Raw genomic sequence first — 13,433 nt, forward strand, 5'->3', positions numbered from 1 at the left:
TCCGGTAAAGTGATGATCGTCCGGTGGGTCTGGGTCAACGCGAGATGCGAGTTTCGGGACGCGATTTTGGGCGGAAAATGGAGATTTTCGGGTCAAAATTGATGAGATTTCATGGATGAAAGATGGGAAACTTGGGGAAATGCTAGATCCACTTGAAACCAAGCAAATCCATGGATCAAATCCAACAAAACTTCATCACACCAACAAATCACAAAAAAAATTGGGGCTATTTTTGGTGGGGATTTTCGAAATTAGGGAAGAACACAACGAAATTAGGCTAGAAAACAACGAGGGGAGGCTCCGAAATCATGATCAACGTGGCTCATGATACCAACATGATGTAGGGTGGAACCTTAGATGGCCGATCTTTCATGAAAGGAGCGGATCCTAACAAGGAACACTAAGAACACGAGGGAAAAAACGTGGGAAACACTCAAACCAACAAGATATAGTCACACATATGCTAGATCCTCGAAACACAAAGAGATACACGATCCACGATCAACAAGGGACGATACACAGTAATCGGTTCTTCTCCGTGAGGAGGTCTTGAATCCACGAGGGGATCTTCCCATGAGGGGTCTTGAATCCAAGGTGGATCTTCTCCGTAGAGGCCGCGGTCTCTCTCGTGGAGTAGATACATATGGATGATCGAGGCTCTATCTCACAAATGAGCTATCACAATGCTAATCCTCAAATGGTGGGGGTGGAGGAGTATATATAGTCTAGAGCCACGAAGGGGTAAATGGGAGAGGGATACAAGGCCAAAGGCCCGGCTGCGCACAGGCAGGTACCGGTCGTCCGGTTGGTACCGGTCGTCCGGTGGCTCAGGAGGGACCGGTCGTCCGCTAGTCCCCGGATGTCCACTGAAGACGTTCTGTGAAGAGGCACCGGACGTCCGGTGTCTTTGGACTTCCGTTAATATTACCGGTCGTCTGGTGGGGGCCGGACGTCTGCTCGCTGGGAGGTGCTGTAGCTGGCGTTGGCTGTGCTTCATGCGCCGGTCGTCCGGTGAAGGCCAGACGTCCGCTCGCTGGAGCTTCTTTGGCAGCTCCTTGTACTTGGTGTCCTCGCTGTCTTGTGCATGGTCCTCCTCTTTGTTCCTGGTCATGCATAGCACATATATTTGTGGTACTAGCCACGTCTCACATATGGAAAGTGATGGTTCGAAGAGGAGCGAGTTCACCTTGTGTCCAATGGTGTATAGTCGAGGTCTCATCTTATGTATCCTTGGGGCTTGGAGAGTAGTCAGAGTGTACATGGGGATGAACGTGGGATGCTCCGCATCACACGTGCAATATCTACTTCATATATATAAAGGTGAATCTTCTTCTCTACACTTGTCTTCTTGCCCCCCTTCAAGGATGTTGTTTGGGTAGTCAAATTCTTCATCACCAAATCCTCCATAGTCTGACAAGATTTCACCTAAAGGTGCAGAAAACTATCACACCCCTTGGTAGGGGTCCTAGCGTAGCTGAAAGTCTCAGAGCGGAGGTCGCACAAATGGTTTATCTAGGTTCGGGCCTTCAGAGAGTAATAGCCTCCACCCTGCTCATGTTTGTTATTCATGATGGAGGGATAACTCGTGCAATGAGGGATGACTACCGTGAGTTGTTTCTACGGGAGTAGATGGAAACGAGAGCTCCCTAGCCTCCCCTCATATACTCGAGGAGGCTAGGGGTTTACATAAAGGCGGAATCAATCTAGGGTTGCCATCGTATCAACTTGGAGGTAAAGTTGGCCGCATGGTGGTTATCCTTTCCTTGGGGCTCCCTCTTGTTGCTGGGCCTTGTGGGCTCTCCAGCAGGCCTGCCGCTGGGCTCCCTTCGGTGAGCCACCCCTGGTGCGCCACACCGTCAGTAGCCCCTAAGCGTTGATACGTCCATTTTGCATCATGCTTTTATATTGATATTTATTGCATTATGGGCTGTTATTACACATTATATCACAATACTTATGCCTTTTCTCTCTTATTTTATAAGATTTACATGAAGAGGGAGAATGCCGGCAGCTGGAATTCTGGACTTGAAAAGGAGCAAATATTAGAAACCTATTTTGCACAACTCCAAAAGTCCTGAAACTTCACGGAGAATACTTTTGGAATATATAAAAAAATATTGGGCGAAGAAAGCACCAGAGGGGGCCCACCAGCCAGCCACAAGGGTGGAGGGCGCGCCCCACCCCCTGGGCGCGCCCCCCGTCCTTGTGGGCCCCCTGATAGGCCTCCGATGCCCATCTTCTGCTATATGGTGTGTTTTGACCTAAAAAAAATCAGAAGGAAGCTTTCAGGATGAACGCCGCCGTCTCAAGGCAGAACCTAGGCAGAACCAATCTAGGGCTCCGACTTAGCTGTTCTGCAGGGGAAACATCCCTCCGGGAGGGGGAAATCGAAGCCATCGTCATCACCAACGATCCTCTCATCGAGAGGGCGTCAATCTCCATCAACATCTTCACTAGCACTATCTCCTCTCAAACCATTGTTCATCTCTTGTATCCTATCTTTGTCTCAAGACCTCAGATTGGTACCTGTGGGTCGCTAGTAGTGTTGATTACTCCGTGTAGTTGATGCTAGTTGGTTTATCCGGTGGAAGATTATATTTTCAGACCCTTACTGATAATTAATACTCCTCTGATCTTGATCATAAATATGATTTGTTAGTAGTTATGTTTGTTCCCGAGGACATGGGAGAAGTCTTGTTATAAGTAATCATGTGAATTTGGTATTCGTTCGATATTTTGATGAGATGTATGTTGTCTCTCCTCTAGTGATGTTATGTGAACGTCGACTACATGGCACTTCACCATTATTTGGGCCTAGGGGGAGGCATTGGGAAGTAATAAGTAGATGATGGCTTGCTAGAGTGACAGAAGCTTAAACCCTAGTTTATGCGTTGCTTCATAAGGGGCTGATTTGGATCCATATGTTTCATGCTATGGTTAGGCTTACCTTAATTCTTCTTTCATAGTTGCGAATGCTTGCGAGAGGGTGATAACCCACAAGTATAGGGGATCACAACAGTTTTTAAGGGTAGAGTATTCAACCCAAATTTATTGATTCGACACAAGGGGAAGCAAAGAATATTCTCAAGTATTAGTAGCTGAGTTGTCAATTCAACCACACTTGGAAACTTAATATCTGCAGCAAAGTGTTTAGTAGCAAAGTAATATGATAGTAGTGGTAACGGTAACAAAAGGTAACAGTAGCAAAAGTAATGTTTTTCATATTTGGTAGTGATGATAGGAATAGCAACGGAAAAGTAAATAAGCGAAGAACAATATATGGAAAGCTCGTAGGCAATGGATCAGTGATGGAGAATTATGCCGGATGCGGTTCACCATGTAACAATCATAACCTAGGGTGACACCGAACTAGATCCGGTTCATTGATATAATGTAGGCATGTATTCCAAATATAGTCATACATGCTTATGGAAAAGAACTTGCATGGCATCTTTTGTCCTACCCTCCCGTGGCAGCGAGGTCCTTACAGAAACTAAGGGATATTAAGGCCTCCTTTTAATAGAGTACCAGAACAAAGCATTAACACATAGTGAATACATGAACTCCTCAAACTACGGTCATCACCGGTAAGTATCCCGATTATTGTCACTTCGGGGTTAACGGATCATAACACAAAATAGGTGACTATAGACTTGCAAGATAGGATCAAGAACTCTCATATATTGATGAAAACATAATAAGTTCAGATCTGAAATCATGGCACTCAGGCCCTAGTGTAACGCCCTCGATGCGGCTATATCTCCTACGTGCCGAAGCACGACTTAGAGGCATAACCGCATTGAAAGCAATGTCACAAGTAAGGTAATCTTCACAACAACCCATGTAAATAGATAAAAGGGGAAAAGGTACATAGTTGGCTTACGCTCGCCACGCCACACAAATACATGAATAACATTACAATCATCCAATACACTCATGGTCCGACTATGGTACCAAAATAAAGATCAACCCCCACATGCGACACGGTCCCCGATCGCCCCAACTGGGCACCACTACTGATCATCTGCGAAAGACACATAGTAACGACGAGAGTCTTCATCGAACTCCCACTTGAGCTCACGCGCATCTTCTGGAACGGTATCATCGGTTCCTGCATCTGGTTTTGGAAGTAATCTATGAGTCACGGGGACTCAGCAATCTCGCACCCTCGTGATCAAGACTATTTAAGCTTATAGGTAAAGGCAAGGTAATATGTGGAGCTGCAGCAAGCGACTAGCATATATGGTGGCTAACCTGTTCGCAAAAGAGAGCGAGAAGAGAAGGAAAAAACACGGTCGAACAACTATGATCAAGAAGTGATCCTAGAACAACCTACATCAAGCATTACTCCAACACCGTGTTCACTTCCCGGACTCCGCCGAGAAGAGACCATCACGGTTACACACGCGGTTGATTCATTTTAATTAAGTTAAGTTTCAAGTTATCTACAACCGGACATTAACAAATTCCCATCTGCCCATAACCACGGGCACGACTTTCGAAAGTTCAAATCCCTGCAGGGGAGTCCCAACTTAGCCCATCACAAGCTCTCACGGTCAACGAAGGATATTCCTTCTCCCGAGACATTCCGATCAGGCTCGGCATCCCGGTTACAAGACATCCTCGACAATGGTAAAACTAAACCAGCAACACCACCCAGATGTGCCGACAAATCCCGATAGGAGCTGCACATATCTCGTTCTCAGGGCACACCGGATGAGCAAGACGTCGGGTAGGCCAGCCCAGAGTTACCCCTGGTAGCCTCAGACATCGCTCAGTTGGACCAACACTTAGAGAAGCACTGGCCCGGGGGGTTAAAATAAAGATGACCCTTGAGTCCGCAAAACCCAACGGAAAAGGCTAGGTGGCAAATGGTAAAACCAATGTTGGGCATTGCTGGAAGAGTTTTATTCAAGGCGAACTGTCAAGGGGTTCCCATTATAACCCAACTGCGTAAGGAACGCAAAATCCGGGAACATAACACCGATATGACGGAAACTAGGGCGGCAAGAGTGGAATAAAACACTAGGCATAAGGCCGAGCCTTCCACCCTTTACCAAGTATATAGGTGCATTAAGACAACAAGGTAATATAGTGATATCCCAACAATAACCAATGTTCCAACAAGGAACGATCTCCAATCTTCACCTGCAACTAGCAACGATATAAGAGGGGCTGAGCAAAGCGGTAACATAGCCAATCAACAGTTTGCTAGGACATGGTGGGTTAGAGGTTTGACATGGCAATTTGGGAGGCATGATAAGAAAGTGGTAGGTATCGTAGCATAGGCATAGCAAAAGAGCGAGCATCTACCAAGCAAAGATAGAAGTGATTTCGAGGGTATGATCATCTTGCCTGCTAAGTTGTCAGAGTTGACTTGATCCTCGTAAGCGAACTCAACGGGCTCCTTGTTCGCGAACTCGTCTCCCGGCTCTACCCAAACAAGAACAACAAGCAAACGGAACACAATCAACCACATGCAATGCTCAAACAACATGATGCAAACATGGTATGATATGCGGGATGCGATATGCGATGCATATGCAAGATTTGACAAGGAATGATTGAACTTGGCCTCAACTTGGAAATCCAATAGTGCCACTTGAAAGGTGAGGTGATTTCGGTTGAAATCGATATAAAGATCACCGGAATCGGATGCACGGTTTGGAAATGGCAAGCAAAACAAATATGGCACCGGTCTGCGATAATCAGCAAATGACCAACTAAATGCATCAAGATAAATATGCTACAACACTCAAACATGACAACAAAATACATGGAAGGGATCCAATCATGAAGCTTGACAAAAGATGAACACTGAGCTACAGCTAATTCATCCACTAACAGGTTCAAACAAGCATGGCAAAAGATCAAATGCTAACAGGTTTCAGACTTAGAGAAATTAACACAAGTCTGTAATTTATCATCAGGAAGCACACTTTAGAGCATGAAAAGTACATGCTACAGGAACTTAACATGGCAAAGAAAGGCATGGAATGAAGCTACTCAAAGCACTTAACAAAAGTCCCTTAGTGACCTTGAGCCAAAAGGGATCAGAAAATACAATTGCAAGCACGTGAACATGGCAAAAACTTGAACAGATTTCAGACTTAGTGAAAAACTGGAGCATGCACATCAGTTAACGAGTAGGCATGTTTACGAGCTTGATGCACTCACTACAGAGCATGGCACGACAAACTAAGCATACACACATCAAGAATACATAACACAGAAGCTAGACATGGCAATAACAACAACATAGCATGCACGGATCAATAGCAACATCCTCGGCAAAATTGCTAATCAGGTCAACAATCTGTCAGGATTCACGAAATAGAAAAAGTAGAGCTCGATTGACTCAAGTTAGGGTGCTCCATAAATGCAAACAAAGACATGGATGGATAGAGCACCACAAGGTTAGCAAAACATCCTTACTGATCATCCTTAAAAGAGGCACTGATCACAAGGAAACAACATGAACATTTGGCATAATGAAAAAAACAGAACAAGGACTTGGTGAAATTCTAAGTCCCTGAAATCAGCATTACCGATTACGCTACTTTGCAAGCTTGTTCTAGTCACCACAAATGTCAAAAAAATACATGGTAAGCACCTCTATAAAGATGGCATGGCATATAACAAAACACATGTAGAGCTCAGGATCATAGCATGTACACATTAATCATGGCAAAAATGACAAAAAGCTATTTAATGAAACAAATCTGAGAAATTTATCACATAGTCCTCTTCCAACAACATTTTGGGCATCAAGATGAGCTCAAATGAAAATGATGCAATGAGATTAAATGATGTACTCGTCGAGGCGAATATTTTGATATGCTACACGCATGAATCGGAGCTACAGATGTAGAGATACGATATGCCAAATTTTGCAAAAAAAAATAAAGGAGAGAGGGGAAAGTCAACCCAATTCCAGATCTATGATTCCTCGTGCGCGCGTGAACCGAGGCCCGATCTGGCGGTTACTGTTCACCGGCGCGTCGAGGTTCGCCGGAGAGGAGGGTCGTCGCCGGACTTGGCGCTCCGGTGGCCGGCCAGGAAGAGGAGGACGGAGAGGAGATGGCCGGACTTGGACTCGGGCGGCGCGGTGGCACTTCCCCGGCGAGGAGCAGCATCGTCGGCAGGGCTCGGCGGAGGACACCGAGGTCGGCTCCGTCGGCGGCGATGGCGGGCGGTGGCCGGAGCTAGGAGCTTGCTGGCGTGGGTGAAGAAGAACGCGGGCGGGCGGCGCGCGGCTCGCAGTGCGCTTGGGCCCAGGGCGGCTCGGGCGGGCCGGCCGTGGGCTGCGGCGGGCCGCGTTTGCGGGACGGCGGTGGAGGCGACGTGGCGGCCCCTGACAGGCTGCGGGCGGCGGCGGACGTTGTCCGGCCGTCCGGATTTTGTCCGGCGGCGCGGAGGACGAAAGAGACTAGGGTTAGAGGTGTTTTGACCCGAAATTTCGGGGGGAGGTCTAGTTTTATAGGTAGGAGGAGCTAGGAAAAGATCCAAATGGAGTGCGGTTTTCGGCCACGCAATCGTGATCGAACGCTCTAGATGATGGAGAGGGTTTAGGTGGGTTTTGGGCCAAATTGGAAGGGTGTTGGGCTGCAACACAAACGAGGCCTTCTCGGTCCCTCGGTTAACTGTTGGAGTATCAAACGAAGTCCAAATGGCCCGGAACTTGACAGGCGGTTTACCGGTAGTAAACCAAGGCCGCTTGGCAAGTCTCGGTCCAATCCGGAAATGTTTAACCCCCACACACGAAAAGAGGTAGAAAGGACCACCGGAGGAGATAGGAGCGCCGGAATGCAAAATGGACAACGGGGAAAATGCTCGAATGGATGAGACAAATACGTATGCAAATGCAATGCACATGATGACATGAGATGAGATGCATGACAAAGGCAACAACACACGGAGACAAAAACCCAAACCCGAGGAAAATAAAGTAACTTAGGCCGGAAACGGCAAGAGTTTGTGACGCCCCGAGACCGATGTGCCAGGTGTCGTCCAGTTATTTGCTGTTGTTGCCTTGTCATTGCTTGCGTGTCTTGCATTGCATATCATGTCATAATGTGCATTTATTTTGCATACATGTTCCTCTCATGCATCCGAGCATTTTCCCCGTTGTCCGTTTTGCATTCCGGCGCTCCGTTCTCCTCCGGTGGTCATTTCTACCTTCTTTTCATATGTGGGGGTTAAACATTTCCGGATTGGACCGAGACTTGCCAAGCGGCCTTGGTTTACTACCAGTAGACCGCCTGTCAAGTTCCGGGCCATTTGGACTTCGTTTGATGCTCCAACGGTTAACCGACGGACCGAGAAGGCCTCGTGTGTGTTGCAGCCCAACACCCCTACATTTTGGCCCAAAACCCACCAAAACCCTCTCCATCATCTCGGTCGTTCGATCCCGATCGTGTGGCCTAAAACCGCACCTCATTTGGACTCTCCTAGCTCCCTCTACCTATATATATGTGCTCCCCTCCGAAATTCGCGGTGCAAACCCTAGATCCCTCCCTCTCCTCGCCACCGGACAAACATCCCGCCAACGGACACTCTGACTACGCCGTCCGCCGCCACGTGGCATCGTCTAATTCGCGCGCCCGCGTTCCCACTTCGCCGCGCCGCCGGACCCGCCCGAGGCCCATCGCCGGCCCGCCTCTGGGCCGAACCGGGCTAGACCCCGCGCGCCGCTCGAGCTTTGTTCCGCCGCCTTCCTCGTCGGCGAGCGCCGCCCGGCGCCGCCACCGCCATCGCCGGAGGCCGCAACTCCGCGCCACATCGCCGGTCTTCAATGCCGCCGCCTGTGAGCCCGCGCTCCGCGCTCCGTCCTCCCTGCCGCCTAAAGCGCGCCTCGTTGCTGCCGCCTTCACCCATCCCCGCGCCGGCAAGCTTCGCCGGAGCTACTCCGCGCTGCCGCCTCGCATTCTCCGGCGCCGCTGCCCGGCCTCCGTACTTCGTCGCCGTCCTCCGCGACTCCGCGCCGCCCCGTCGTCCCGGACCGCACCTCCCCGCCCGCCTCTCGCCGAGCTCCTCCTCGCCGGCGCACCGCTCCGGCCAACTCCGGCCGGCTTTCTTCCTCCACTCCGGCGTGATCGCGGAGGGTGGATCAGATCCACCACACCCTCCATCCAAACGGCCTCGTCCAGATCTGGATCCCTCCATCCCGGATCCCTCCGTCCCGCTTTGACTTTCGCGGAGGTATAATTTCACTAAGTCCCCGAGATTCCCAGATTCATATGCATATGTTCTTCGCATCGTAACTTTGTATCCGTAGCTCTGTTTTGGGCATATAGCATATCAAAATGTTCGCCTCAGAGAGCACATCATTTCGTCTCATTGCATCATTTTCATTCGAGCTCATCTTGATGCCCTAAATGCTGTTGGAAGAGTGCTATTTGAGTTAATTGTCAGATCTGTTGCATCAAATAGCTATTTGTCATTTTGCCATGATTATTGTGTGCATGATATGCCCCTGAGCTCTACATATGTTTTGTTATATGCTTTGTCATCTTTCCAGAGGTGCCATCCATGTATTTTTTGTGATGTGTGTGGTGACTAGCACAAGCTTGCAAAGTGGTGCATTCGTTAATGCTGATTTCAGGGATTTAGAATTTCACAAAGTCCTTGATCTGTTTATTCCAAGATGCCATATGTTCATTTTGTTTCCTACTGATTCGTGCCTCTTTTGAGGATGATCAGTAAGGATGATTTGTTAATATTGTAGTGCTCTATCCATCCATGCCTTTGTTTCCAATTATGGAGCACCCTAGCTTGAGTCAATCAAGCTCTACTTTTGCTATTTCGTGAATCTGGGCAGATTGTCTACTTGTTAGTGATTTTGCCGAGGATGTTGTAGTTGATCCGTGCATGTTATGTTGTTGCTCTTGCCATGTCTAGCTTGTATAATGTGTTTTTTTGATGGGTGTATGCTTAGTTTGTCATGCCTTGCTCTGTAGTGAGTGCATCGAGCTCGTAAACATGCCTACTTGATATCTGATTTGCATGGTCCAGTTTTTCACCAAGTCTGTGATCTGATTATGTTTTTGCCATGTTCACATGCTTGCAATTGTTTTCTCTGATCCCTTTTGGCTCAAGGTCACTAATGGACTTTTGTTAAGCTCTTTGAGTAGCTCCATGCCATGTTTTACTTTGCCATGTTCAGGCCCTGTAGAATATAGTTTTCATGCTCCAAAGTGTGCTACCTGATCTGAAATTCCAGACAAGTGTTAATTTCACTAAGTCTGAAATCTGATTACCGTTTGCTCTTTTGCCATGCTTGTTTGAACCTGTTAATGGATGAATTAGCCGTAGCTCAGTGTTCATCTTTTGTTAAGCATTATGAATGGGTCCCTGCCATGTATTTTGATGCCATGTTTGGGTGCTGTAGCATCCTCATCTTGTTGCATTTACATGGCTACTTGCTGTATATCGCGGACCGGTGCCATATGTGTTTTGCTTGCCATTTCCAAACTGTGTCTTCGATTCCGGCGTTCTTTATATCGTTTTCAAGAGAAATCACCTCACCTTTCCAGTGGTACACTTGGATTTCCAAGTTGAGGCCAGGTTCAATCATTCCTTGTCAAATCATGCATATGCATCGCATACCGCATCCCGCATATCGTACCATGTTCATGTGTTGGTTGTTTACTACGTTGTGTGCTTCTTTCCGGTGTTTGCTTCTTTGGGTTGGTTCCGGTAACGTCGCGTTTGTGAGGACCCGTTCGTCTACGTCCGTTTGTCCTCTTCATGGACTCGTTCTTCTTCCTTGCGGTATTTCAGGCAAGATGATCATACCCTCGAAATCACTGCTATCTTTGCTTGCTAGATGCTCACTCTTTTGCTATGCCTATGCTGCGATACCTACCACTTGATTATCATGCCTCCTATACTGTTGAACCAAGCCTCTAACCCACCTTGTCCTAGCAAACCGTTGATTGGCTATGTTACCGCTTTGCTCAGCCCCTCTTATAGCGTTGTTAGTTGCAGGTGAAGATTGAAGTTTGTTCCTTGTTGGAACATGGAGATGTTGTTCCTTGTTGGAACATGTTTACTTGTTGGGATATCACAATATCTCTTATTTAATTAATGCATCTATATACTTGGTAAAGGGTGGAAGCTCGGCCTTATGCCTGGTGTTTTGTTCCACTCTTGCCGCCCTAGTTTCCGTCATATCGATGTTATGTTCCCGGATTTTGCGTTCCTTACGCGGTTGGGTTATAATGGGAACCCCTTGACAGTTCGCTTTGAATAAAAGTCCTCCAGCAAGGCCCAACCTTGGTTTTACCGTTCGCCACCTAGCCTCTTTTTCCCTTAGGTTAGGCCAGCCCAAAGGTCATCTTTATTTTAACCCCCCCGGGCCAGTGCTTGTCTAAGTGTTGGTCCGAAATGGGCAGACGGCGGGGCCACCTCGGGGAAACTTGAGGGCTGGTTTTACGCATAGCTTGACCTATCCGGTGTTGCCCTGAGAACGAGATATGTGCAGCTCCCATCAGGATGTCAGCACATCGGGCGGCTTTGCTGGACTTGTTTTACCATTGTCGAGGATGTCTTGTAGAACCGGGATACCGAGTCTGATCGGAATGTCTCGGGAGGAGGTCTATTCCTTTGTTGACCGTGAGAGCTTGTCATGGGCTAAGTTGGGACTCCCCTGCAGGGATTTGAACTTTCGAAAGCCATGCCCGCGGTTATGGGCAGATGGGAATTTGTTAATGTCCGGTTGTAGATAACTTGAACCTTAACTCAATTAAAATGCATCAACCGCATGTGTAACCATGATGGTCTCTTTCCGGCGGAGTCCGGGAAGTGAACACGGTGTTGGAGTTATGCTTGACGTAGGTTGCTTTAGGATCACTTCTTGATCATACTTTCTCGAACGTGCTTTGCCTTCTCTTCTCGCTCTCATTTGCGTATGTTAGCCACCATATATGCTAGTCGCTTGCTGCAGCTCCACCTCATACCTTTACCTTACCCATAAGCTTAAATAGTCTTGATCACGAGGGTGCGAGATTTCTGAGTCCCCGTGACTCACAGATACTTCCAAAACCAGCTTGCAGGTGCCGATGAGTCCATGCAGATGACGCAACCAAGCTCAGGAGGAGCTCGATGAAGACTTGTCCTTTGTTTTGTTTCGTTCTAGTTGATCAGTAGTGGAGCCCAGTTGGGGTCGATCGGGGACTTTGTCGCATTTGGGGTTCTTCTTTTATTTTGGTTCCATAGTCGGACCTTGATTGTATTTGGATGTTGTAATGTTTTATTCATGTAATTGTGTGAAGTGGCGATTGTAAGCCAACTATGTATCTCTTTCCCTTATGTATTACATGGGTTGTGTGAAGATTACCTCACTTGCGACATTGCTTTCAATGCGGTTATGCCTCTAAGTCGTGCTTTGACACGTGGGAGATATAGCCGCATCGAGGGCGTTACAAGTTGGTAATCAGAGCCTTCCCCGACCTTAGGAGCCCCCACTGCTTGATCGTTTTTAGCAGCCGAGTTTGAGTCTAGAAAAAAAAATGTTTTGAGTCGTTTAGGAATTATATATCGGAGAGTTTAGGAATTCTTTTTACTCCCCAGTCCCTTCATCGCTCTGGTAAGGCATGCTGACATAGAGTTTTGACTCTTTCTTCTCAAATTTCACTAAATTTTTTTTAGGATCACGCGGGTATCTTGGAATCGTTCCGATGGTTTTGTGATGAGAACATTGTTCTTGATGCCTCCTGTCTTTAGGGGTTGTGGCAGTGTCCCGAGGAGTTGAGCTCCGAGGTGTTGTCGTCACAATTTTATCGTTGCAGTTCTGGAATACCTGAGTTTAGTTTCGCCGACATCGAAAATCTCTTTTATGCAGTTCGTTGGTGAGATAACCTTGACGCCACCCAGTACTGGGGCGGGAGTTCGGGAGTATTGCCATAACTCGTATAACAGATGCTTTTCGAAGGTTGAGGTAGATGATTTCCGAAGGTTTCTTGGTTATGTGTTAAAGGATGGATACAGCTGGATGTAGGATTTGCTAGCTTTGGGTGAGACATTATGCTTCCCCTGTATTCCAACACCTGATTGCATAACTGGGAAAATTTCGGGAGTTTATAAGTGGGAAATCAAGTAGCTCTTAGGATATCTTTCCGACAGATGTATGATATGAAATTGGGGTTCGACATCTAGTTGTCTGCCTATTCACGGTCAGTTTTATAGTGGTCTCGTTGTGTCTTAAAGAGTCCTTGGCTATGCCGACCCGGGGACGCTTCGTATGTCATGTGCACTACCTTGTACATGATGGTGTTGTACGATCGAGCCTGTGTAGGCCCCACCACGAAAACTTTGGACGAAATCTCTATCATATGTTTGTTCCAGCTTATTCTGCGAGCCAATCCTTTGTTTTTGTTTTTGAGTTGTGGTATTCGAGTTGCTTCGATGTCAAGTGTTGATTGCATACCTTC

The sequence above is a fragment of the Triticum dicoccoides genome, chromosome 5A (assembly GCF_002162155.2).
Source record: "Triticum dicoccoides isolate Atlit2015 ecotype Zavitan chromosome 5A, WEW_v2.0, whole genome shotgun sequence".
Taxonomy (NCBI): domain Eukaryota; kingdom Viridiplantae; phylum Streptophyta; class Magnoliopsida; order Poales; family Poaceae; genus Triticum; species Triticum dicoccoides.